This window comes from Trichosurus vulpecula, chromosome 1, assembly GCF_011100635.1.
Source record: "Trichosurus vulpecula isolate mTriVul1 chromosome 1, mTriVul1.pri, whole genome shotgun sequence".
Classification (NCBI taxonomy): Eukaryota; Metazoa; Chordata; class Mammalia; order Diprotodontia; family Phalangeridae; genus Trichosurus; species Trichosurus vulpecula.
Genome location: NC_050573.1, coordinates 272,422,870 through 272,450,697, shown reverse-complemented (window position 1 = coordinate 272,450,697; position 27,828 = coordinate 272,422,870). Strand labels below are relative to the sequence as shown.

At 36.9% G+C, this 27,828-nt stretch overlaps 1 protein-coding gene across 2 annotated transcripts in view; it reads right to left on the bottom strand.

Moving 5' to 3' along the window:
* The window catches only part of FAM110B (family with sequence similarity 110 member B), a 206,635-nt gene that overhangs the window by 70,961 nt on the left and 107,846 nt on the right, over nt 1–27,828 (bottom strand). For both annotated transcript variants that reach the window (XM_036741566.1, XM_036741565.1), the window contains exon 2: nt 19,475–19,549. The gene's annotated coding sequence lies outside the window, so the exon portion shown is untranslated. The remainder of the gene's footprint in view (nt 1–19,474; nt 19,550–27,828) is intronic.

The following is a 27,828-nucleotide window of genomic DNA, read 5'->3' as shown; positions in this document are numbered from 1 at the left end:
ATACATGAAGACAAGGTAAAACAATTGGAGATTTTTTTTTTAAACAAGGAGATTGGCAGTCTGTTCTAGTTGAATGAGATGTTCTAGAAGAATATGTAAGAGGCAAGCTAACAGGAGGAAAAAAATGTTAAATTTATGCAAATTTAAAGGGTAGGCAGTAGGAAGGAAATATATAGGGCCTACTGTATGTTGGGCACTGTATGAAGCTTCCCCCTCCCCTCTACATATATGATATCATTTGATCTTCACAACAACCCTGCAAGATGGATTTTTTTTTACAGGTTAGGAAAGAAACTAAGGTAAACAGAGGTCAAGTGACTTGCACAAGATCACACAGCTAATTAGTGTCTGAGGCTGGATTTGAACTCAGGTCTTCCTGACTCCAGGCCCAGCACTCTTATCTACTGTGCCACTAGCTGCCTAGTAGAAGAAGAGAAATATGGCTATTAACAAAGATAAGAGATGCAAAGTTTATAATTAGAGCACTGGTAAATTTGGAGACAATGTATTCTTAGCAGGAGAGTCAGACACTAGAGGTCAAGAAGGTGAGGATATTTGATGCACTATATATATATATATATATATATATATATATATATATATATATATATATATGTATGTATGTATATATACACACATACATACATACATACATACATGAAGTTTTATGTGGGGGGAGATGGCTGGGCTAATCAGAGAAGAAAAAATTGCTGCCTATTTTGAGTATTATAAAATGTTACAAGACAGGCAAAATTATGTAGATTGCCACATGCAATATAATTTTTAAAGACAAAAGAAGGTTCATATGCAGAGTGAAACATCCTCAAATAAAAACCATATTCCCAAGAGAACAAATTTTATGTCAAAGGCAATTTCTTATCAGAACAAAAGGTTGAGGACAACCTGGGGCCAGTTAAGAGCCAATTCATCTGCCTCTTGTGGTCAGAATCATGCTTTAGTAAATGAAGGTACCTTCCCCCCAACCTTAATATTTTTGCTTTCTGCCAATTGCCTTAACCATTTAAAAGCTATTGAGATTTTGAGTCTTGGATGTTTGCTTTGTATACTAGTATAGAGTTAATGTTCTTGGAAGTGGCCCGAAGGGTTTCTAAACTAGTAAGTGTGTTTCCATGGTAACAGACTGAATTAATGAGTGAAATCATTTCACACATTCCGAGTAACCCAGTGACCAGGCAATAGGTAAAAATGCTCCAGGTTAGGTTTTGGTTTTACGGTATCTTCCCACTTAACTTAATTCAACATTTATTACATAAGAATATTGTTCATCATTACAAATGATTTTCAATTTTCTTTTGGTATAGCATCAGCTTTTGTCCCAGAGAATAATGTGGACAGTTATGCATTTATTTTCTGAAGTTCTCTGTGCTCCCTGGGACTCATCTTTACTTTCCAGCTCTACTATCACATTCACATACTTGTCTGTTTTAGCAGTGACATGGTGCTAAAATAAAACATCCACAGACTCCACCTTAATTCCATTTGAAGAGTTAGACTGGATGAGAATATAATGTGGCAATCTGGAATCCTTGGCTGGAAAAAAAAGTGAAACTAAACTTGGAGTGGAGAGGCTCCTTAATGAATGATCTTCAACAAAGCCAGTGAAATGACAATGCTTTGCAAAAAGCAGGCACTTAAGAAATGCTTGGATGAATTGATATTTTAAAATTGAACTGTCCATGTGGACAAGCTTTTTATTATGCTAAGTGAAGGAGCTCAAACCATAACTGGAGATGTTTGCAAAAAAAAACTTTTAAGACTGAGGAGGACCTAGCAAGATGAAGTGGAAAGAGCACTGAATTTGGAGCCAGGGATTCTGGGTTTGAATCTTGTCTTCCTGCCTAACACTTCTTCCTTAGACTGGACTCCCATCTTGATGCCTTTACACTGGCTGTCCTCTTTACCTGGAATGCACTCTCTTCTCACATCTGCCTCCTGGAATACCTGGGAGAGCTTTAAGATTCAGCTTAAATGCGACATTTTCCATGAAATGTTTCTTGATACCCTGGAGCTGTGTGTATATACACATACATATTATGCTTTATATATTATTTATATTCTATATACATATAAACAAATGTCATATATAAATATATTATGTATAAAATATAATATAAATCTCTGTGATATATACATACTATACACACACACACACACATATATACGTGTGTATATATACATACAAATACACACATTCATATGTGTATGGGGTGTCTTACCAGTTAGAAAACAAGCTCCTTGTAGCCAGGGACTGTCGGACTGTTTTGGTTTGGTCTTTTTATCCCCAGATCTTAGCCCAATGACTGGCATAGAGTAAGTGCTTGATAAAGGCTTATCAATTAGTTTTTGATTGATTGGCAAGTCAAAGAATCTCTAGAGAGGGCATTAGGTGGATTATAGATGGAAAGGATCTTAGGTCATCTACTACAAACCCCTCATTTGACAGATGAGGCCCAGAGAAGTTCACTGACTTGTTGAAGAGTCAATGGGAATCTTTTGGGAAAATATTAAAAATACTTGAACCAAATTCATGCTGTTATGATGGCACAAATGAAGAATTTTAAATGGAAAGGACCAAGTATATATTTTTTCTTATTGTTTTATAAGCAACAGTCATGCCCAGAGGTATGAGAAGTACTTCTCTTACATTAGAAGCTGTATTTTTTGAAGCTTCATTAACTTTCCAACCATTAGGGGACTATTTGGTGAACTAAAAGTACAGCATTCACTAAACAGTCTTAGGTAAGGACCTAAGAATGCTAAGACTCATCAGTAAAATCGACAATTCTTGTCTACTCACTAGCAACATTCAGACTGTGACAGATATTTCTGGAAAGCTAATTATTTCATTTTAAATTAGACTTCATACTATAATGAGTCTTGTGGGAAAACATACAAGTTAATCTTCCTCCGTGACAAAATAAGACTCTAAGATTCTCAATGGAACATTCAAAAAAATGTGATGATAACTTGAGTTTCATTATTATTACAACAGGCCAAGTGGAGTCTGTTACCAAGAAATAAATCTAAGAACTAAAGCATGTAATCTAATCAATGTGAAATCCATATTTTACATAATAATAATGCCGATACTATGTGACTTTAATAACATTTGTAAAGCACTTCACAAATATTGTCTCATTTGATCCTTACAACAACCCTGGGAAATGGGTGCTATTAGTATCCCCATTTTACAGAGGAGTAAACCAGGGCAATTAGAGATCAAGTGACTTGTCACACAGCTAGTAAATGTATGAGGCCAGATTTGAACTCAAGTCTTCCTGACTCTATTCTCAGTGTTCTACCCTGTTTAACAAAGCCTTTTTCCTTTAACAGTTCTATGAAGGGAGTAGACCAACTATTTTATATCCATTTGCCAGATGAGGACACTGGAACTCAGAAAGGTTAAATGCTTTACCTGTTCAGGATCACACAAGATGGAAGTGTAAGATTCAAGATTTGAACCTGGGTCTTGTAATTCCAAGTCCAGTTAGTTCTTACCCTACACCAAGCTACTTCTCAAGGAAAATATTAATGTTATATGAATATATCAAAAGTGTAAGAAGTTCCCTAAATTAATATCGCAATCTGAAATAATTCACAATCTAAAGACATTCTACTAATAACAACTAGTTATGCTTCCTAGAGATTGCTTTTATTCAAATAGCATACACAATTTAAAGTCATTATGGTAAAATATTTTTCTTGGAAGAACTTCACCCAGTTGTCTATAAGTTTCTTAGCTTGTTACCATAATCTTGATCCTCCTTGGAGGATTAACCAGTTTACTAGAATTAGGTACATTTTTCTTCATTCTAATAATAATTATTTATAATAAAAATTTCCTACGAGGCTCGGAAGAACTAAAGAACATCCATGTGTATTAACAGCTCAGTGTACTCTTTCTCTTTGAGTTCTAAAATTTGAAATAAGCTTCCTATAGTGCATATACAATTCTCAAATTAGGGAAGTCAAAGCTTCTACCTCATCAATTTTAATCTTTGTTCTAATTATCTCAGAAGGTAAGGATTTTTATGTCACAGGCAGTGTGGTACACTGGACAGAACAAGGCGTTTGTAGTTAGAAGACCCATGTTTGAATCCTAGTTCTGCCAGTTACTCTGAGTGTCCTTGGACAAGTAGCCTAAGCTCTCTGGAACTCAGTTACCTCATTTGTAAAATGGTCAGAGAGAGGAGGGTTGGAACAGATTTTCTACAAAGTCCCTTCAGGTTCTAAATCTATTATCTGATATTGGGATTAACACAAATTACAGCAGTAGAAAAAAAAACAATCTCAAAACAAAGAGCTGGGATCTGAGTCTTAACAGGAGTGAAAAAAGGAAAACAGGCATTTAAAATAGCACAAACGAATAGTTTTTGATTCTAGGACTGTTTGTAACCTTTCTGGTAGAAAATAATAGTTATCAAGCTAAGGAACTAAAAGGGAAATCATTTCCCAACTAGATAATGGCCACCTAAGACAAGGTTTTAAGTGTTCAAACTGTAGAATGTAACTCATTTCAAGGAACAATATTCTAAAATAGACCTATAGTATAAATCACAATATATGAATAGTAGGAGTTTGTGATATGACTTTTTAGCTCAAAGGTAGCAGGTTTGCCAAAGAAGAAATTATCTACAAATCCTGATCTTTTCAGAATCTTCGATTCACTGATATACTGCATATAGGAGCATCAGATGTTTTATTGTTAGGAATGAATAATCTTTTTTTTAACTTAAAAGAAAAGCCGTCAGTTGCAATACATAAATAATTTTAATTTCTATCTGCCCCTTGTCCATAGTTAGCTCATCTGATTGTTATCTTTAAAACTTTAGAATTTTACTGCAGACTTTTCACCAGTTACCAAAAGAATATTCAAGACCTGTTCTCTTATTTTGTTAAAGGCAACATTTATGTACATGAGAATTTAAAACTCCCCTAACAAGGTAAAATGTCACAAATTTATAAAGGATAAGATTTATAAGGGAACGAAGTTGATTCATATTGGCATCACCTCGTAAGCCCTTTGATTAAAAAAAAAGGTAGTTCTAAAGGAGGAAAAAAGATCTTGATGGCTTTTGGAAAAAATATTATTTCACCTTGCTGTAGCACTCATAACTCCTTCACCCTTCTTTTCCCACTCCAAGGACATCACTGCATCAAGGAGGAAGGCATAATTTTGAATTGTTGTTCAGTTTTCTAGTAACCTCCATAAAAATTCTAGTGCACTCAATCAATACTGTGCCATAAACCTCTGTGAAGTTTAGAAAGTGAGAAAATATAATTTGGTTTGTTAAAAAATATTCTTATTCATAGCATCCCATAAAAAGTAACTACCCACATATACAAATCATTTCATTTTGACAAGCTACTCGAGTCTGCCAAAAAGAAAGTGAAAATAAAACAGAAATCTTGTTGCAGTAAGGGGAATGGAACTCTGTACTCGATGGAAGGTTAAGCTCGGAGGGTAAAGAGTTCTATGTGGAAATGTCCTTTTATGTACTTAGGTCTTACTATGCCTTATGGATTACTGTGAAAAGGATCTTACTTCTTAGTCTTGATGGCACTGCCATTGGACAATTATCAAGTCAGTCAACTAGCTGAGAGGTGGTTGAGTAGTTAAGAGGCAGGCTGGCTCTGTACCTATGGCAGTGGCATATGCGCAAAAGCCCCTAAAATGACTTCTGATAATGAACCCCAAATGCTATCTTATTCCTTCAAAATTAGTTATAATATTTATAATCCTGACAAATCAAAAGGTATTTGAATTGGATGCCTTACATTTTTTTTTCTTGGAGAGCTCACTAGCATTGACAAAAATATCATATAATTTATATGTGCAATGCCTTTGATTTCATTAACACAGGGAACTCTACATAAAGAAACTGACTTGACCAGTACAGATCTGCAGCTCCTCTGAAACTAACCAATCAAGAATTTATTAAGCACCTACAATATGCAAGGCATTGGGCTAAGGGCAGAGGAAAGAAAGACAAAAATGAAAAAGATATTGCCCTTCAGGTGCTTATATTTTATCGTCAGAAATAATACATGGTATGTATACGTAAAATACATACCACATATACACACATGTACATCTCTCTCTCTCTCCTTCTCTCTCTCTCTCTCTGTCTCTCTCTCTCTCTCTTTCTTCCCTAAAAAATAAAAGTATATTCAACATGATGTAATTTGGAGAGTACTTGGAGTTGAGAAAGGTGGTGCTTGAACAGAGTTTGGAATGAAATGAGGGTCTAAGAGGCAGAAATGACTTATAGTCCTGCAGTTTCCTTGGCTCGCTGAGAGGTTAGATGACTTGCTTGGGTCACAGCAGTAGAGGCTAGTAGTAGAACTTGAACTCAGATCTTCTTACCTCCCTCTCTATCCATACTATCACTCTGCCTCTCACGTACACACCATATTTTTTTATTAATATCTTCAATGTGCCCATCTTCATTTATAACTTGGTTCCTGTAGGTAGTGGTTCCAAGGGCACTATGTTTGAACACCAGACTCTTTCGCACTCTATATTGGAATTCATAGGATCACAGACTTAGAGCTAGATAGTACCTTAGAGGTCACTGAATCCAACTCCCTATCTTTACAGGTGAGGAACCTGAAGCACATAAAAGTTAAGTGACTCATCTGGCTAGTAAGCACCAGAGGCAGGATTTGAACTCGGGTCTTATGACTTCTAAGTCTAGCAACTCTACCCACTATGCCATCTCATTTTTAAATTTTGATCAGGACCTGTGATTTCATCCTGGTAGGGAGCTCTTGGTAAAGTCCCTCTTGTACCAGCTATTCAACTTACAATCTTCATTACTAGCAGGGCTGTGCTGGAGCCAGCTTGAACTTGAGAGCCAGCTGTTAAATTTGCAGAATGAGTAGATAAGCACACCTTGGAAATTGGCAAATACTAGAAATCAGGGCTAGATTTGTTGTTCTATTGACTGTCTAGATGAACTCAAGAAAGTTATGGAGAAAATATTAATACAGATTAAATTTAAAAGTGTGTCCTGCATTTTTTTCCCCTGGAGAGCTCACCAGAATAAACAACTACATTTGCAAAACAGTAGAGTTGTAAAGAACTTTGGGGAACATTTTGTCCAAACTCTTTAATTTACAAATGAAGAAACTGACACCTATCACCACTACGTGACTTGTCCAAGGTTATAAAAAGCAGAGACTTATTTGAAATCCAGCTCTCCCGACTCCCAGACCCATGCACCTTCCACTAATATAGGTCTTCTTAAATATAATTTAAATGGTACTTTTTAAAGGAATCAAAGAGTGTATACTTTTGTGAAGAAAAAATGAATTTGTAAAGGAAATGATCAAATTTCTCAGTTTTGTGAGGATATGCCTTAATAGCTGGGTCTTTACTATTGGAGACAGAATTTTTGCTATCTATCACCTCTGTGAAGGCAGGGACAGTGTTTGGTGTCTCCTGCAATATCCAGCAGAATCCACTGTATATATCTGGTTCCTAAAAAAATGGTTGCTGAGTCTCGAAAATTCCCAAAGAATGGGGCAATCTACCAAATTGTACCTTTAATGACTTTACTATTATTTTAAAAACAAATAAAAAACAAAAATACATTTTTGATGGGACTTGCACAAATAAAGGCAAATACAGTTTGGAAATGCATCACCTATTATCCAAACTTAGTTGGAAGCAAAGTGTGGAAGCTCCTTCAAATAGTATAATACTGTTACAGAACCATTTAAGACAAGAAACTGTCTCCTCTGTGGAACATCATAAGACTTACAGTTTTCCTACTTCTCTCTTAGGATAATTGCTATTAAAGTGGAAACTTATTCGTTTAAGAAGTACAAGGGTCCTTGTCAGAACTTCAAAACTAGGATTCAATAGCCTTAAAAATAAATCTATCAACAGCAGACGCAATATCTAATGCTCATAATGATACTATGAAACACATCAGTTTTTTTTTCCTCCAGAGCTCTCAAAATACTTTGCAACATGTTTTTATTTTTACATGTCAATTGTTTCAATTTAGAAATGAGCCACTGTGAATCTTCTTGGACTTTAATAAGTGGAAAACTCTTTCGGGCCTGAGAATATTTGTTTGTAGTGAATACCTATAGAATTGCCTCTCTCCTTTGGAGACAAGTGGTCAGTGGTAATTCTTCCTAAAAGGACTGAACCTGCCAAATTAATCAGCTTTCTCCTTACATCTCACAGAATTTAGATTTATCACTCAACCTACACATTTGAAAACATTGTCCTTGTATCTAAGGATTTGCACATAGCAGAGCAAAGGGATCTTTGGTTTCAAGCGTAGGCAGTCAAAATTCTATATTACCAAGTCACTTGGCTCTCCAGGGTCAGGAACTAGCATCTCTACACAGGGAAACAGAAAAGGAGATGGAGGAAAAAGAAGACTGTCCCAACTACTTTTACACATGAATTTCTTATCTTTGGATCTGCTGCTCAACAGGAATAGGGCTTAGCTCACGTAGCTCCAAAAGGAACACAGAAGAAACTGGTTAAGGTGTACCTACAATGTATCTGGTCAAAAAATCACCAGCTCCCCAGGAGGGGCCATTACCTGAAGGAAATACTGAATTTTTCCTAAACATAGTGTATGGGATGTTAAACGACAAGTAAATCTAAGGAAGTAATAAAAAGAATTAAGTAAATGATGCTTTCTTGATATTTAATACTGACATGTTACATTAAAAGAATACCTCTAATGGAAAAACCAGGACATGGTGAGCTGATGGGAAAGCTGGGATAGTGACTCAGTTTCTAACTCTGTTTTAATAGGGACCACTCTGTGAGGCACAGTAATGATACTGACAGTCTTTATAGCAGTACTGTGGTACAGACAACTCTTGGAAAATTTATGTGTATGTCCTACTGCAAGAAATAGGGGCTTGACTACCCCTGACTGAATAAAAACTGGATTACTCAGAAATTGAATGCCATTTTAAATTACCTCAGCAGTGGCTCAGGAATTCTCTAGTGGGCCCTGACTGCTGCTCCTAGAAAAGATTCACATTAATAAGGGAACACAAAAGCTCTTATAATTTAGCCTAATTGGAGGGCAGGGTGGGGTTTGTAGGGGAGAAATGGGAATGCCAGGAAAAAGGACAAAGGGGAAAAGTCAGTTTGACAGAGAAAATTGTGATTAAAAAAAAAAAAACTATGCATAAGCACATTAGTAACAAGATCTATGGAAGCTTGATGTCTTTAGATATTCTTTTAAGTGCTTAATTAACAATGACAATTCATTACAGCACAGAGTGGTGTTTGAAAAGAGTCTGTTGACCTTCATTGGGAGTAGATATTTCTACACTTTATGCTAATTTAGCAAGGCTAACTGATTCATCATCTACTCCCCACCCTCAGCTCCTTGTAACATCACAATTCCACATACACACAAAGGACACACTTCCGAATTTATGGCCAAATAATCACAAATTATGAATTAGTATAATCTGAATTAATGAAATTTCACTGTACCAAAATCCAAAATTTCACCTATGGAGGTATTCTTGTGAATGACTACAAAAGAGCACCATGCAAGATAAGGTACAAATTTAAGTTGTACTAAAAACTGGATATAAAGAGAAATTTTGGAGAAATAACTACTAGATAAGGGGGTAGCTACATGGTGCAGTGGATAGCGTACTGAGTTTGGAATCAGGAAGACTCATTCTCATGAGTTCAAATTCTCATTCAGATACTTACTAGCTATGTGACCTTGGGCAAGTCACAAGCCCTTTTTGCCTCAGTTCCTCATATGTAAAATGAGCTTGAGAAGGAAATGACAAACCACTCCAGTATCTTTGCCAAGAAAACTCCAAATGGGGTCATGAAGAATCAGGCATGACTGAAACAACTCAACAACAACAAAAAAGTAGAGATGACCTGACGTTAAGAAAAGTGTCTTAGGGAAACTCACAAAACTTCTAAGTTTAAGCATTTAAAAGAAAAAAGTGAAATTCATTCATTTTAGTTACCTCTGTGTTTTGAGATGATTAGGAATGGGGCTGTGGAAATTCTGAACAAGTGGATGCAACTGAAGATGAAATTTGAAAAGTATTTTTTCACTCAAAAAGGGCATTTCTAGAGAAAACCAAACACTATTAGGATTGGCCTCTGCCACTGACTGACCTAAATATTTGGCTTATTAGTTGAAGCAAACAGAAATTTAGATCAACTTTTTTTTTAGATCAACTTTCAATCTGGAGAGGGCACTGTTTCCATTCCAAAGTCTCACACTGTAACTGCTTTATGTGATATATATGCATACTAAAAAAGGGCATTTCAATTTCACTGGACAAGGATTTATGTTATTTTAAACAACAGATTGTACCTGAAAAACTTTACACAAACTTACTGTTTTTTTTTAAAAGGAGGAAATCTTATCTTTCTTTAAAAAGGGAGGACTGAAGCTCAATATTTAGAATAGAAAAATTATTTGGTGAAATGAAGAATACTTTCATAATGGAATTACTCTTTAAATTCATATTTGGGGAATAAAAGGGCTTTATTAGATTGAGATACAATTCCCTAAGTACTGTTAAGCTGCACCATATTTTTAGTTACCTTTAGAAAAAACAATTTGTTATGTTTCCACATAACACAAAAGATCTAACCCAATTTTCCCTTCCCATTTATTTCTGCTCATTCTTCCTTTATGACTATTTTTGTTGTCTTAATTCTGTACTATCTTTCCTACTTTTTCACTGAAACAACCTAGCTTTCAACACTTTGACTTCCACATCTAAAGACGTTTCTGCCTTTTAAAGTGATATTTTCCCTATGTGTAGTGGTGCTCACTGAAAGCGTGAGTAACCATTTACACATTCTTTACTTCACACTCACAAACACAGTCCTTTGGTTTACAGCTATAGTTGTTGCTTACTGAGATTTCTAAAACAGAACATGAGCTTCTTGAGAGTAGGGACAGTTTCATTTTTGCCTTTGCATCTTGAGCACTTAGCGCAATGCCTTGCACAGATGTAGTAGGTGCTCAGTACATCTTTGTTAAGTGTTGAGTGACTAACTTCCTTCCTTTCCCTCATGGGTCATGTTCACTCATCTACCTAATACTTTCCCTCAAAGATGCCATTCATCTCTTGGTGCAGCACAAATGGTTTTATTTGGTACATTCCTGTTCCCCAGAGGTCCAAACTGAAGCTGCCTGGCACCTTGCCCAACATCCTTGCATTCATACTATATCAGATCACTATATGCTAGCTGCTTAGGTAACTAGATTTTTGTCTTTCTCTCCTCTTGGGGGACCTGTATTACTGTAAGTATATCTATTGGTTGGTAAATTCATCTATTCTAGTAACTCAATGATGCATTTTTATAAGACATTATTGAGAATGCTTGGAGGATTGGAGGTTATGCTACTGAAACTGCTTTAAAAAAGACAGTAGTGAATATGATGTTTATGGTAGATCTAAGTTAAGTATCACAGTCATGTCAAAGTTTGGTCACTGCAGTCTTGGTTTTAGCCTAAGGCTTAATGTCCCATTGCCAGCATACATTCAGTCTTCATGTTAAATTTCTTCATTTGGTTTTCCATTAAGGTACCAGGATTAACAACGGCTTTCAATTCTATATTATCAACTAAAACTTGACTGTATGGTTGGTTACCCTGGTTGGTATAATAATTCCACTTTGTTTCAGGGAAAGTTTGCTCAGTCCATAGAACTGCGCTGACACTACATCATGACTGTGATCATTCCTTTTCATGTTTCCCAGGACAGTACATTACCTTACAGAACATATGTCAGGATACAGTGATCCCTGGATTACTTAATGAAAAATTCCTCATTTTTTCAGTAAGTATTTACTAAAAGTCTGAGTATCTCACAGTTCTATAAATAAAGAGGAAATGAAAAAAAGGACAACACAATCTTTGCCCTAAAAAAGGACTTACAATCCATTTGGGGAGGCAAAGTATACTGCCATTAACAAATAAACAGGAAACAGCTACAATAACAAGAGTTAGCATTTCTATGGTGCTTTAGGGTTTATGAAATGCTTTACAATTATTTTCTCATTTGATCCTCATGACAACCCTAAGAGGTGGGTGCCATTATTATCCTCATTTTACAGATAAGGAAACGAAGGCAGATAGAGGTTCAGTTACTTGCCCATGGTCACACAGCTAATAAGAGTCTGAGGCCAAATTTGATCTCAGGTCTTCCTGACTCCAAGTCTAATGCTCTATCTAGTTAGTAACCTAGTTACTAACCTAGTTAGTAACTTCAAGGCACACTGATACACAAAATGAGGAAATTATCAGAAAGCAGGGTTTTTTTTTTTTAAAGCAATGGAGTTTCAAACTCAGCCTGAAAGAAAGTAATAAACATTGGCAGAGTTTTACAGACAAGAACAGCATAAGGAAGGTCCTTAGGTGGGAATGAGCAATATGCATGCAGAGGATAGTCAGAAGCATGGTGTGAAATGGAAAATGCAGTCAATAGCTGAATAATATGATGACTCATAAGATGATCAGTATGTAGGAGCCAGGTAACACAGGACCTTGACTGCCAGGCTTCCTAGACTGAATCTTATATAAAAACTATGTTTGCAATACACTAGCCTGAGAGCTAGATAAACTGAAGGCAAGAAGACCACTTTATAAGCTACTGAGATAAGCTAGGGAATGAATGATATGGAGAGTGATTGTGGAAATGGAGAGGAAATGTGAGATCTGAAAGACAATGCAGAGGAAGAATCTGCTTGACTAAGCAATTGACTAGAGATTAGGGACAAAGGAAGAGTAAAAGATAACTGATACTTAGAGATGAGAAAGCCAGAAAGATATTGTCATTGACACTGATGGAGAAAGCTGAGAAATCATACCTACTGATGAGGAGGGATGAGACTAAGGGAAATTGTCAAACTGTCTTAAGGACATTTTGGAGACATTGTTTCAAAGGGAGGCAGTAGAGACAGAGATTTATGCAAAAGTAGAAGCTCGTTATATAAAAGTAGATAAACTTTCATTGAGAAGGGAAGATGCTCAGGGCCCTTAATGTCATGAATTTTCTGAAGGATCAGAAGTGAAGTCTAGCAAGAGTTTTCAGGTTTCCCAGTGCATCCTGGAGAACAGTCACATAAAAACAGAACAGAATAACAGCAAACATTTCACAGAATTCTTTCCCACTCCATTGGTAAGTATTAGATTGAAGAGTTGACTATCATGCATTATCATTAGCACCAACCTAAATTTACCCAGGTATACAAATCTGCATGATAACAGCCTGAACCTTGATAACTTGATAACACGGTCAAACACAGACTGATTAATACAGCTTAAAAGACTTAAATCTCCTTTATCAACTTTGGATCCACATTTCCATCCTTTGCTTCTACTTTCCTCACTTTCTGGCTCATCTAACTGCTCTCCTTGGTTATCTAACTACCTCTTCTGACTTGTCTCCTTGTAAGACTTAATTGAAGTGTATCATAGCTCCCATCTGTTGGGCCTGATATCTCACCAAGCTACTAATCTCCCCTTACAACCCACATATTCCAAATTGCTGGAATGTCACCTTTCCCACTCACTGGCTCTCTTTTTCACTACCCACATTCCATTCCATTTCTGCCCCTATCACTTACATGAAATTATTTAGAAGATTGAAATAACTAAAATGAGTCAAAAAATGTATAGATTTCAATCATTATTTCTTCCCTTCGCCTTCCCTGTTACCATAGATAATAGAAATATCTTTTTGAGGATGTTAAAAACACTTTAAATTGCTAATAACATCAGTAACTTAGTGATTTATAAAACAGTATATAAATATATACAAATCTACAATTCATAAACATATAAAATATAAAATTTATAAAACAGAATAAATATAATCACTATTGATCTCGTTTTACCTGATAATAACAGTACTTCACTATGATTTTGCTTTAAGGAGGAGTTTTCTGTGGGTATTTTTATTGTCTTCATCCTTATCCTGCCATCTATCTTGCTAGAAACTTAGAAAACGAGTGTCTTTTTTCAACTAAAGAGAACAAAGCCCCTAAAATTCTTGTTCCCCACCCCCAAACCTGCCCCACCAGAATTTTCTCCTCTTTCTCTAAAAACAAACACAAAGAAATGCCTGGCTCAGCAGGAACCTCTCATTAGCATGGCCAACTTCTCCTCCTTGCAGGGAACTCCCCTAGTCAGAGCCAACTGTGAGCATTGCGGGGGAGCCTGTACCTGACTGTACTGATGGTGGCTCAGCTTTGAATCACTCCCCTGCCAAACAGCTGATTAGGGAAGAAACAAAGTTCCAGCTGCTTAGGGGGGAGAGGTAGATGAGTCACAGACAAGTTACTTAAGGTACAGACTGCCTTTGGCAGCCACTAAGGGATGTGGAGAGAAGGAAGGATCAGTCAGGCAAAGTAAGATACAGGAAAAAAAAAGAGTATCCTAGGGAAACCACAATGTATTTTTGGCTAGGACCACTTAAACACACAGAAAATCTACAAATGTTGTTCTTTCCTGGAAGTTTCCTAGGGAACCAGATCATACTACGTAAAAAGATTAAATTTGTCCCTGAGTTTCTCAAAAGAAAAATACTGTATCAATTAAGAGTTTGACTACAATTGAAAGGAATAAAATGCTTAAAGAAAACCTTTAAACTTACTGGCTGAATGAAGAATATACAAAGAAGTATGTATGGGTCAATGATTTCTTTAAAAGATGACCTATAAATGAATATACCAGGAAAGGTGGGCATCTTTTACATGTAGAAACAAAAATCAACACAATTTCATTAAACATGTTATTTTGTTTTTCAGGTTCTTCAAGTTAGTTTTTGCTCAGAAATGCCTTCTTCACATGCTTCTAAAAATAAGAAGCATATTAGGTGTAGTTCTCTTTTTTCCCTCTAGACTTGTGCTTTCACTAGTGAAGGGAATTTTGAATGAAAAGAATCGCTCTACCAATGGAGATGGGCACCTTTTCTGCAACTGTCTCAGAAAGTTGCCTGAGGCAATTAGATATTAGGTACTTATATATATAGGGTCACATAGCCAGCAATATCCCTCTTGAAGGGTATAGGAAATCTGAATTTAATATACCTATTAGCAGTTACATTCAATCAATGAAGGACCTGTAATTTAGTCAGCATGGAGAGCTTCCTCCACCAAAGCAGATCTCAACTCACCTATGACACCTATGATGTGTCCTACCTAGGGAGTTGCCTACATTTAATAAGTAAATAAGTGTGAGAGCAAGGGGCAGCTAGGTGGTGCAGTGGAGAGTGCTGGGCATGAAGTCAGGAAGACGCATTTACCTGAGTTCAAATCTGGCCTCAGATGCTAGTTGCGTGACCCTAGACAAGTCATTTGACCTTGTTTGCTTCAGTTTGCTCATTTGTAAAATGAGCTGGAGAAGTAAATGACAAAGTACTCAAGTATCTTTGCCAAGAAAACCCCAAATGGGGTCAAGAGGAGTCAGACATGACTAAAACAACTTAACTCAACAACACAAGAGAAAAGATTTGAACTTGGGTCTTCTTGGCTCCAGCCCTAGTGTTCAATGCACTGTCACTTACTGTATAACAGAAATAATATTAATAGTACATAATGTTCACATGTGTGTATATGTATATGTATATACACCTACAGCTGTATTGTAGCCAGAGTGGCCTTTGTTTTCTTTGAGTGACTCAGTTTATCTCATTGAGCCTTGCTGGGCTATGCCTGGGAGCAGAGAACTTCCTGTGTGACCTCTTCCGGGGCAGGAAGCCCAGAAACCCATGCCTGGAAACAGAGAACTTCCTGTGTGATGAGTCACGGGGCTGGCTGACGGGAGGTGTTGACTCCAGAGCCACGCCCTATTGGGTGTTAACCTAGTCTATGCTAGGGGGAGGGGCCAACTCAAGAACCAATCCGCCCTGGTCATTCAGGTGGTGCTTTGAGGATATCAAAAACTCTGTAAGAGGGGAGAGGACAGCTTGAAGAGCTCTCTTTCCTTTTCTGGTTGGCGCAGCAGCGGTGGGGAGCGTGACTCTGGGCCAGCCCTTGCTCTAGGGCCGAGCCCAGATGTTGGTAATTATGAATTGTATTGGGTCTGTCTGTTGATATTTGTAATTTGTTTGTATTTTGGTTTTGAAGTTCGGACTGCTGGTTCTTTTCCCCCGAACTAAACGAATGTTCTGAACCTAAGGGTGCTGGCTTTTTCCCCTGAAGTAAGCGAATGAAATTGTATTTGGTCTGTCTCTTGATGCTTGTCTCTTTGCTCCCCTGAACTAACTGAATGCTAACTGAATGCTGGCATTTTTCCCCTGAACTAAATGAATGTTGCTTGTATGCTAACTGAATGCTGGATTAAAGTAAGCTGGTCAACCCCTTCACCGTGCTTTCCTTGTTTAAGCAGATAAAAAGAACCTGTCCCGGCAGCCTCCTGGGTGCCGGCAGCCCCCTGGGTGCTGGCTGTGGGGGGGGGGGGAATCTTACGCCCCCACAGAAGCTGCTAGCTGGGTTATTAAAAACATGTATACATGCACATACATATAAATGTATATGTATGTATATACTCTTATTGGACTCTACTCTCAGCAGTACAAGAAAGTAATTTAGATACCTATGGAAGCAGCTCAGCTGTAATACACTAAGTGGTATGTATACTAATAGCCTTAAAGGAGTTAATACATCTTCCTAAATGCCTAATTGACTAAGAGAGGGTAATAGAAGCAGCGGGAGAAACAAAGCTCATGAATTCTCATAGTATCCTTTTGAGATTACATACTCACATTTCTATTTCCATCTTACATATGGGGGCAAGAAAGTGTGCAAGTTACACAAGTTGTTTTCCAATCACTTGATGCTTTTGTGCCACAAATAGAGATGGGGCTTGAGTTTCTAGATTTGCTGTGCAATACTTTATTTTGCTAAAACTATTTCTACTCTTGGTCTCTCTCAGGAATATAAAAATGTGTGTATATATATGCATATATGAAGCGTATATACATACAAACACAAAAATATATACTGTTAGCTTAGATCTTTTCAAAAGCAGTCTATATCAGGTGAAACAGATCCAATGTCAAGTGTAAACAGAGGTGCAAGAAGGACAGGGTCCAATTGATAATGCACTAAAGAAGTACATTCAAATTTTTATTTTTTAATCATTGACTGTAGAACACTGTATTATGTAGCAAGGCACAAATCCTTGCTATCAGACCTCACTAAAAAAGGCAATCGGTTTCTTTTAGCTTGAAAATCTACATTCTCTAATCCTGGGATTTATATGGCAATTTAAGGTTTGCAAGGCTCTTTAAATATATTATCTCATCTGACCATCACAATGACCCTGTGAGGTACTATGGGTGGCATTCTCCCCATTTTACACATAAGAAAACACTCAGAGTAAAGTGATTTGTCCACATTTAAACATGGGGAAATGCCCAAGGCAGATGGTGTTATGAATGTAATATGAATATCAGCTGATTTTCTAATCTAGCACTTAAATGAGACATCATGCCCATGAATGTTTACTTTCTTTCATGTTATATTGTTTTCATCTGCAGTTAGCAAATTCTGGGAAGTCTATTTTTTTAAATTAAATTTTATTTTTTTTCCATTCAGTGCAAGTCATTTTTTTTCTCCTTCTATCCTCTCATTATTGTAGGGGTGGGAAGAGAGAAAAGAGAGAACCCTTGTAACAAACGTGTATAGTCAAGCAAAACAAATGGTTATATTGACTATGTCCAGAAAATGTCTCCTTCTGCACTGATAGTCTATCATCTCCTTGTCAGGAGTTGCATAACATGCTTCATCGCTGAGCCTTTGGAGTCAGGGTTGGTCATTGCATTGATCAGAGTTCTCAAGTCTTTCAAAATTGCTTACCTTTCCAATGTTGCTGTCATTGCATAAATTATTTTCTTGTTCTACTCACTTCCCTCTGCATCAGTTCATGGGTCTTCTGAAATCATTCTTAGTCTGCCTACCTTCGATGCAGCCCAGGTCACCAATGATAAGTGAGGACTTCCAATTAGCCTAATTGTATGGGGAAAGTTTCTCCATTTGCTCCTTTAGTACATTTTCATTAGTTCTCCTTGTTTCTTACATGTTGGCTAAGTTTAGTCAGTCAATAGTTGGTCAATAAACATTTATTAAGCTCCTACTTTATGCTAGGAACTGTGCTAAGCTGTAGATTGTCAAATCACTAAGCTGGGGAAGCCATCTATCTGACAACAATGTGATGCAAATGATACCTGCATTATATAAATAATAATACAACAATATAATGCAAACAATACAATACAAAGTAATAACATTAAATATGCACATAGTATGAAAGTAGGCTACAGCAAGACTCAGTAATATTTTGAGAAAACTTGCCAATCAAACTAGAATATTCTGCAGTCAGCTGACAAGAAGCCAGGGACAAGGGGGACAAATGAATGGGTCTGAGCAGAGCACTTTAATTTTTTTTCTATCTACTCCTCTAAAGCTACCAACAGCACCACCCAAGATCTTTTGGTTGCATGACAGTGAGTTAAAATGCCCTCAAATAGGGAGAGCTGAGCTGCAGAAACCTCAGACATATGGCCTGCAGGTGACCACTCCTGATCAGTTTCCTCAGCCCAGGTGTAAGCGGCATTCAGCAGTCATCAGCTGTGAAATGACAACAAAAATTTCCCATGCTTTAGGTCAGAATGCGATAGAGCTATGTGAAGGTAATGTAGAACGGAAAAAATCCACACCTAGTGCAAGTCAGACTCATCCCTTACCCACCCCCCCATCCCCACCTTCCTACACACTGTGGGCATCATCCCTGGGGTTGAGACATTGTTCAAGGGTTTCATCCCACCTGGAAGGCATTCCTTTCTCCTCTCAGCCTATCTGAATCCCTTAAGACCTTGTTTGAGTACTGCTGCTTTTGTGAAGCCTTCCCTGACAACTCCAGCTCACAACGATGTCTCCCTCCTCACAACTCCTACTACACTATCTACATGACACAGCTTCACACAGCATAAAATACCATATTGTTCCCTAGTTACAAATTTTGTCTCTCCAATCAGCTTATAATTGGTTGAGGCAAGCATGAGGCTTTGTGTGTGTGTGTGTGTGTGTGTGTATGTGTGTGTATGCATATATACATATATATATATATATGTATACACACAAAATAAGTGGCAGTACTTCTCTGTTTTACACATTTTAAGAAAAGGATTATCCTTAAAGACTGGGGTTTAGTAACTTAGCAAGTGAAAAAACATAGAGATCCAAGAAACCTACATGCCAATATGATGAACACTACCAGTGATAACCAGATTAATTAAGGGAAGAGAAAGGATACACTGCTAAAATATTAAAGGGAAACAGGTAGAATTTATTCTTCTTGTTTTTATGTATTAATGATGCCAGGGTTGGGGAAAAAAATCAATATTTTTTGTTTAAAAAAGTGAGAAAACCCCAAGACAAACATACAACATGAATAATAGTATTTACCTGCAATGAAAAAGTGAATGGCAGCTGGATATAATGGAAATTCTTCTCTTTGATATATGCTCTTGACTGCTATATCTGAAACACAGAAACAAAAAAGACTGCTATTACTTTTGGTTTAATAAAGTGTGTACATATTTGGCAAGATAAACTAATATTCAAAAATTTGTCAGAACTTTGGAGGAAGGTAATTTTGCATGTTATAAAATAAGCAAAAATAATTGTCTTCTTTACCATTTAGCTTTCTACTCAGATGCCTCAGAAGCCAAAATGTATTTTTCCTGTCATTTTTACCAATTGGCTCTAATTCTGCCTTTTGGAGTAAAGAAGTCTAATTCCTCTTCAATAAGATAATGACTGATGAAAAATGGCATGGGAGAAGTGGTACAAAAGATGACTAAAGAAATTAATTAGGGGTAGCTAGGTGGCGCGCTGAGTAGAGCACTGGCCCTGGAGTCAGGAGGACCTGAGTTCAAATGTGACCTCAGACACTTGGCACACTTAATAGCTGTGTGACCTTGGGCAAGTCACTTAACCCCAATTGCCCTGCAAAAAAAAAATAATTGAAGCAGCCTGGATGGTCACGTAGCAAAACCAAAGAATATTATATAAGTAGCCCATTCATTCCAATGTGAGAAGATCTAGAAGAAGGCAGCAAACCCAGTGCTCTGTGGAACAAGGGATGAGAAGGCCTGGATGGAACAATCAGTACTGTTGGTATACAATAGTTCTCCCTCACAAAGATGAGATCACAGGTCCATTAAAATAACAGAGAACTTGAAGACTACTATGTTCCCCATAAGTTTTCTCAAGGCTAAACATAGCAATTTCCTTTAACCAATACACACATGGCATGGTCTAAAATTCCTTCACTATCCTGATTACCCTCCTCTAGATTCATTCTAACTTACCGGTGTAACACCTTTAGAATTGGATATGATACTCCATTGGTGGGCTAACCAATGCAAGGGGCCTTTCATCCCTTTCATTGTGCTCATTATGCTTTTGCTAATAGAATCACAGATCTCTTCACTATTATCCTGGTATCTCTAAGCAGCTAGCACAGCACCTTGTAGCTAGTGGACATAATAAAATTCGCGATGAATTTAATGGGAAAAGTCAATGTGAACTGCCTGGCATTTGAGACCTTTTATAACCTGGTAGAAATGAAATCACATACTACTAGGCTTGTACTTCTCTGATACGTTTATCGTAAGATATGGTGGTATTTTCATTTTTTTTTATTTTTTTATTTATTTTTTATTTTTTTATTATTAATTTTTTTTTTATTTTTAGTTTACAACACACGGTTCTACATAATTTTGAGATCCGGATTTTCTCCCCTCCCTCCTCCCTCCCTTCCCAAGACAGCATGGAATCTCATATAACTACCATGTATAACTTCGCATTGAATTAATTTATACACTAGTCAAGTTGTGGAAAAGAATTATGACCAATGGGGTGAATCATGAGAAAGAAGAGACAGAACCAAAAAAAGAAAAAACAAAAAAAAACCCAAAAACAAAAACAAAAGAGAAGAAAAAAGGCGAACATGAAGTGTGCCTCAATCTGCATTCAAACTTCACAGTTCTTTCTCTGGATGAAGATAGCATTCTCCATCGTGAGTCCCCTGGAGTTGTCCTTGCACCTTACGTTGCTGAGAAGAGCGAAGTATGTCAGGGTTGGTCCTCACAGAATCCATATATCTGTGGTTGTGTACAATGTTCTCCTAGCTCTGCTCCGCTCACTCAGCATTATATCGTGTAGGTTTTCCCAGATTGTTACGAAGTCCGTATCATCCCCATTTCTTATGGCACAATAGTATTCCATTACTTTCATATACCACAGCTTGTTCAGCCATTCCCCAATTGATGGGCATCCCTTTGATATTTTCATTTTTAAAAATTTAATTTGGCTATTTGTGTATACGCTATAGTTCCTCATTAGACTATAAGCTCTTGGAGGGAAAGGACATATCTAAACTGAATATCTTTAATATCCACAATAAATGTGAAGGATAGAAGTGTTAAGAAATAATTAGAAGTAAGGGCATCTAGGTGGCACAGTGAGTAGAGCACCAGCCCTAGAGTCAGGAGGACCTGAGTTCAAATGTGGCTTCAGACACTTGACATACTAGCAGTGTGACCTTGGGCAAGTCACTTAACTCCAATTGCCCTGCCTTCCCCCTTCCAAAAAAAAGAGAAATAATTAGGAGTAGTTGCTAAGTGATAAGGGGTAGAGTTCATCAAGGGCACGTATAATGGGGTAAGGTCATCTCAGGACTTTCTTGCTTCAGAGAAAGGAACAAGTGATAAGAGAATATACTGATACCAGGGTTGGCATAGAGGTCAGCACTTAAACTTTATCCTCATGCACATTTCTTCTGTTCCAGTGCAACTGTCCTACTAGGGGTTCCCTACACATGACATTTTACTTCTTGAGATTTTCAATGGATATTCACCATTCTCAGAATCCTTTCACTCTTTACTTGTCTCTTAGAATGCCTGGTTTCCTTCAAAAGGGATAACACAGATGGTTAGGGTTAGAGTTGGAGTCAGAGGGTTAGGATTAGGGTTAGAGCACCCATTTGGTATAGTTAAAAAATGCTGGACCTGTAGTTATAAAACCCTGAGTTCAAATCTAGTCTCAGACACTTACTAGCTACGCAACCCTGGACCAGTAATTTACCTGTCTGCATTAGTTTCCTCATGTGTAAAATGGGAATAATAATAGTACCTACCTCCTGGGGTTGTAAAGAAGATAAAATGAGATAATATTTCTAAGGTACTTTTCAAATCTTAAAGTGTTTTATGATTGCTAGCTATCATTACTAATATTTATGGCTTAATGACTTTCTATATGAAACCCCTCACAACCCCCCCAGCTGCTAGTTCACTGACTCTCATTACTTTCTATTCACCAGATATGTTTTAAGTATGCATTTCTACATATACACATCTCTCCCATAAGCGTTTGAGGGTAGGGGCTGTTCAAGTTTGACTTTGTATCCACAGAGTCTGGCACAGAGTAGATGCCTAATAAATGCCTGTTAAATCAATTATTGATTGAATATATATGACCAAGAATCATTAAGCAATAAATGGCCAAAAGATATGAGCAAACAATTCTCAAAAGAATTGCAAAGTATACACAGCCATACTGAAGTTTGCTATCAATCATTCCTGAGTGAAATCCAAATCAAAACAAATCTAAAGTTTCACCTCATGCTCAGACAACTGGCAAAGATTACAAATGATGAGACTAGTCAATAATGGAGGGATGCTCAAAACAAAACAAAACCAACCAAACAAACAAAAAACCCAAACCAAAACAAACCCCTGGGTGTACTTTTTCACTGTTGAAGCTGTGAATTAGTCCAACCATTCTGAAAATCAATTTGGAATCACGCTAAGAAAGTGACTAAAATGTCCACATCCACTGACCAAGGGGTTCCACTGCTAGGAATATACCCCAAGGAGATCCATGACAAAAAGAAAGCCTCCACATACACTGCTGTATTTATAGTAGCACTGTTTGTATTAGCAGAGAACTGGAAACAAAGCAGATGCCCATTGACTAGAGAATAACTAAACAAATTGAAGTACTTAGTAATTTAGTAAGATGTGAGGCCAAATATGAAGAATTCAGGGAATGAATGAAAAACCATTCATTAAGAGTTTACCGTGTACCAAACACTGTGCTAAGTACTAAGAACCCAAAGAGAAAGGAACAAAAAACTGACAAAAACAAAAACAAACAAAGCAGGCAGTCCCTTCTCTCAAGGAGCTCAGGCTCTCTAACTGGGGGAGACAATACATAAAAGAAAATCCAGCTGTAGGGCATATTGTAAAAGCTTGGAAATCTTAAAGGTTGCTCAGCAGTGGGGCAGCAATGGAGCAAGACTGTGGCACCTTCACAATTTATAGATTTACATTATATCCTACTGGCAAAAGGGAGTCACTATATTTTTTTAGCAGGTAATGATGAGCTGATTACCTGATCCTTAGGTAACATCAACAAGTCATATGACAGTACTGGGTGGGGGGGGGGGGGGGGTTGTCTCAAGGGCTGAGAGGTAGGATAGATGGTAAGCCTGGAGGACCTTAAAGGAAGTGGGAGGGGACCTAGTGGTCATCTGACTCATGAGAAAGAACAGAGCTGGTGAATCCAATCTTATTGAAGCCATGTGAGCATTCAAGCAAGCCTATCTATATGTTTTGGGTGGCTGGGATAAGGTGATGTAAGAAGGCATGGGAAGCACAAGACTTTTAAGAATTAGAGCATGAAATACACAGAACAAGGGTGAGAAAAGATAATATCTGCAACAATGTAAATGGAAAAAACAAACAAAACCAAAAATATTCCAAAACTGAATGCTGTATAAGTATAATGACCAAGATAGGCATGAGAAAGTGTACCAACTTTCTCTCCCTAAATGGGAGAAATATGGGTGTGAAATATTACACATACAGTCGAACTTGGTTAATATGCTAGTTAGTTTTGCTGAACTGCTCTTTTCCCCACCAAACTTTGATTTTTAATTCTTGTGTTGTGATAGCTCTCTGGGTAACAGAAAGAGAAGAAATACATTCAGAGAAAAAAGAGTTAGGGACAAGACCAAAGATATAAACAAACAAAAATTCTAATTCATCTACGAATCGAAGGTAGAAAGAAAAAGAAAATACAAAAGGTTTATTGCCTAAAAAGTAAAAGTAAAAAGTTCAGTGCAACCAGTGGGGGTTCCCGGAGGTGAAGAACCATTCAATCTTGATCTTGTTAAATAGAATTGAACAACCTGGTTAAGCTTTTAAAAGAGGGATGGGAGTGGAGCAGGAAGCCAAGTGTGAAATATGCACTGGCAGAATGGAAAAAAAAAAAAGGTTTGGTTTTCATACATTAACAATGGTGCTGAAGGTGGCCACTAGTTTAGTGTAATAGTTTTCCCCCCAAACAGAGATTAAAAACTAAACACAAATGGCAAACAACACAAACAATACTTTTTCCACTTTATCAGTAGCTGGTTTCACTTCATGCAGCTAGAATAGATAAGCATCTATAGGCATTCTTCCCCAATACTGAGAAATAGAGTCTGGTGGTTTTCAAAGTAGGCATAACACTGCTACATCACAATTCAAAACTACCAGTTCAGGTGCCCATCTTGGTAACTGACCCACAATTAACAGATAAGTCAGGGTTCTTTACTATGGCCTCCCATCCATCCACGTGACAGCACAATGCTCACTTAATGAGAGCATCAACAGACAGTAATGGCTCATTATGGAGCTATTGTACTGTTCGCTAGACAGTATAACTCTTTTAATGACTAGGACACCCTTGGCTACTCTTAAAAAGAAAATAAGAAAAATAAACTCTGGGATCATCTAATAATTATTACTATCCTTTATGATTCTGTAAAAAACATTTCAGAGCAACTAAATAATTAAATCTCAGCTTCTCAACCAGGGCAAGGAGTGGGGATGGGAGGCAGGGAAGGGGGGCCGGCCAGGACAAGAATACAACAAAATTTGCATCTATATGTAAGGCAGCTAGGTGGCAAAATGGAGGGCTGGATCTGGAATCAGGGTGACCTGAGTTCAAATCCAGCCTAGCACACTAGATCAAATAACCCTTGTATGCCTCAGTTCCTCATCTATAAGATAGGAATGATAATAGCAAGTACCTTCCAGGGTTGTTGTAAGGAAAAAGTGAGATATATGTAAAGCACTTCGCAAATCTTAAAGCACTATATAATACTAGCTATAATAATAATAATAATAATAATAATAATTATTATTATTATTATCACTATCTTCAGGTAAAACGTATGAGACAAAATACAGTATGTATATAAAGATTTCTTCATATTTCAAAGTTAAACTTAATCTCTTTAGAGCTTCCTGATCAGAAAAAATGGGGGGTTGGTGGTGCAGGAGTTCATCTATCTGACAGTTATAAAATTCTCTGATCATATAATCTTTAAGGTCAGCAGGAAAGATTTCAAATTTCACCTTTTATGCAATAACTCAAATTTGTATTTAATATGTATAAAATATTTCGATTCAATTAGACAAATATTTACTATGTGCCTATGTGCAAAGCACTGACCATGCTAGGCCCTGTAGATAAAACATAAATGAAACAATGCCTTACCTCAAGGGAGGATATAAGATGTATGCAAATAAATACAAGGAATTTGATAGGCTGAGTGTTGACAAAGAATAAGGGGTCAGCCTTACAATCAGGAGAACCGGGGTTCATAACAACCATTCACACATTCTAGCTGTGTGACCTTGGGCCAGTCATTAAACTCTCAATAATCCAAAAGCATAATGCCCTAAACCCTGGGGGACAGATGTAACGTCAAGCATAGGAAAGAGTTTGTGGAACAGTTTGGATAAAATGTAGGGTGTTTGAATACGAGTGATATAAAGTAACAGCTGGAAAGGTTTGATGGAGCAAGACTGTGGCACCTTCACGAATTACGGATTTATATCTATACTAGTGGCAAAAAGGAGTCACTATCGTATTTTTTTATTTATTTAATTTATTTTATATGTTTAGTTTTCAGCATTGATTTTCACAAGAGTTTCAATTACAAATTTTCTCCCCATTTCTACCCTCCCCCCCACTCCAAGATGGCATATATTCTGGTTGCCCTGTTCCCCAGTCAGCCCTCCCTTCTGTCACCCCACTCCCCCCATCCTCTTTTCCCTTATTTTTTTTGTAGGGCAAGATAAATTTCTATGCCCCATTGCCTGTATATCTTATTTCCTAGTTGCATGCAAAAACTTTTTTTGAACATGTTTTTAATATAGTATTTTTTTAAAGCATGTAATGAGGAGCTCAGATCCTTGCTTTAGAAAGATTATTTTGTTGCATTTATATGAGAGGTTGATAGGAACATAATGGAAACAGTACTAGATTTGACTTTAAGGAACTGGGTTCAAATGCTGGCTCTGCTGCTTTCTAAAACTATAAAATCTTGGGCAATTTATATTTGTGAGCCCCAGTATGCTTATCAGTAAAACAAAGGTATCAGCTTCAAGGTTTCTTACTCTGGGGTCTGAGAACATTAAAGATATTTTCGCAACTGTATTTCAAAACTGATTTCCTATGTAATCCTATGTTTTTCTTAATTTCAATTTTTTATTTTTAATTTATGGAATAAAACAAGTATTTCCATTACACAGTATAATAAAAAGATTGCAAATCTATTATGTACAGCTTACTATTCCTTTTAAATATTGAATAGTTATTGTGTAAATTTCTTTTTTCTTCCCCTCCCCCCCTAAAATTGCTACCATTAGACACAAATATGTATATACACATAACATGATTTTACATAAATGTATGTTTATAATTACATATATGGATGTTAAATAATTTTATATTTATTTTGTTTTATGAATTTTAAAACTTTCTGAGGAGCTGTATGTGGGTTCATGGTACAAAAAGGGTTAGATAATCCCTGGGTAAGATAATCCCTTGGGTACCTTCCTGACATAACCATCTTTGATACTGTGGACAATAAAGGCTTGAATTAGGATGCTGGTCATAGGAAAAGAAGACATGTGAATGTCTCGGAAATAAAATTCATAACGTTAGCAACTGACAGGATTGGAGGATCAGAGGGAACGGAAGGAAAAAATGAAGAGTTAAACATTATTTGGGATTACAAACTTGGGTAACAAGGAAGAGCTTAGCAGAAATGGTTAAGTTTGGAAGGAGGCAGGGCAGAGTGGAGTATGATAAACTCTGTAATGGACATGTTGAATCTGAAATAGCAGAAGGACATCTAGGTGATAACCAGCAAATAGTTGGTCAGATTTCCTTGCAACAACCCTGTGGCACAAGAATTATGTTCATTTTGCCTCCTGAGGAAACTGAGGTTCAGAAAAATTGAACTGGCCACAGCCAATCAGGACATAAGTTTTGGATATGAGATTAACTAAGGTCCTCTGAATCCAAGTGCAGTGTCCTTTTGGCTACACAGTTAACTCTCTAACTTTTTATGATCATCTAGTCTGTATCATGTGAGAAGTCAGGAATTATACTAATCTCTTTGCATTATTTGACTATATCACAGACACTTATAGTACATATCCCACAATAAAATACTGTGCCATTCTCTCTTTTTTTAAATATGAGATCTTTCAGTGTTAGCATATGCCAGACCAAACTGATGTATTAACTTTAAAATTAACTGCTACTTTAAATTTGGTAGTTTTAAGTATGTTTAAATTTATTTAATAGCTAAAAAAACAGAACATCTTAATCAAAGTTTGGTTGTACTGTTACAATCTTGCTACTGACTTCCCAAGTCTTATTGGACTTTTAATGAGAAGCTATAAAATAGT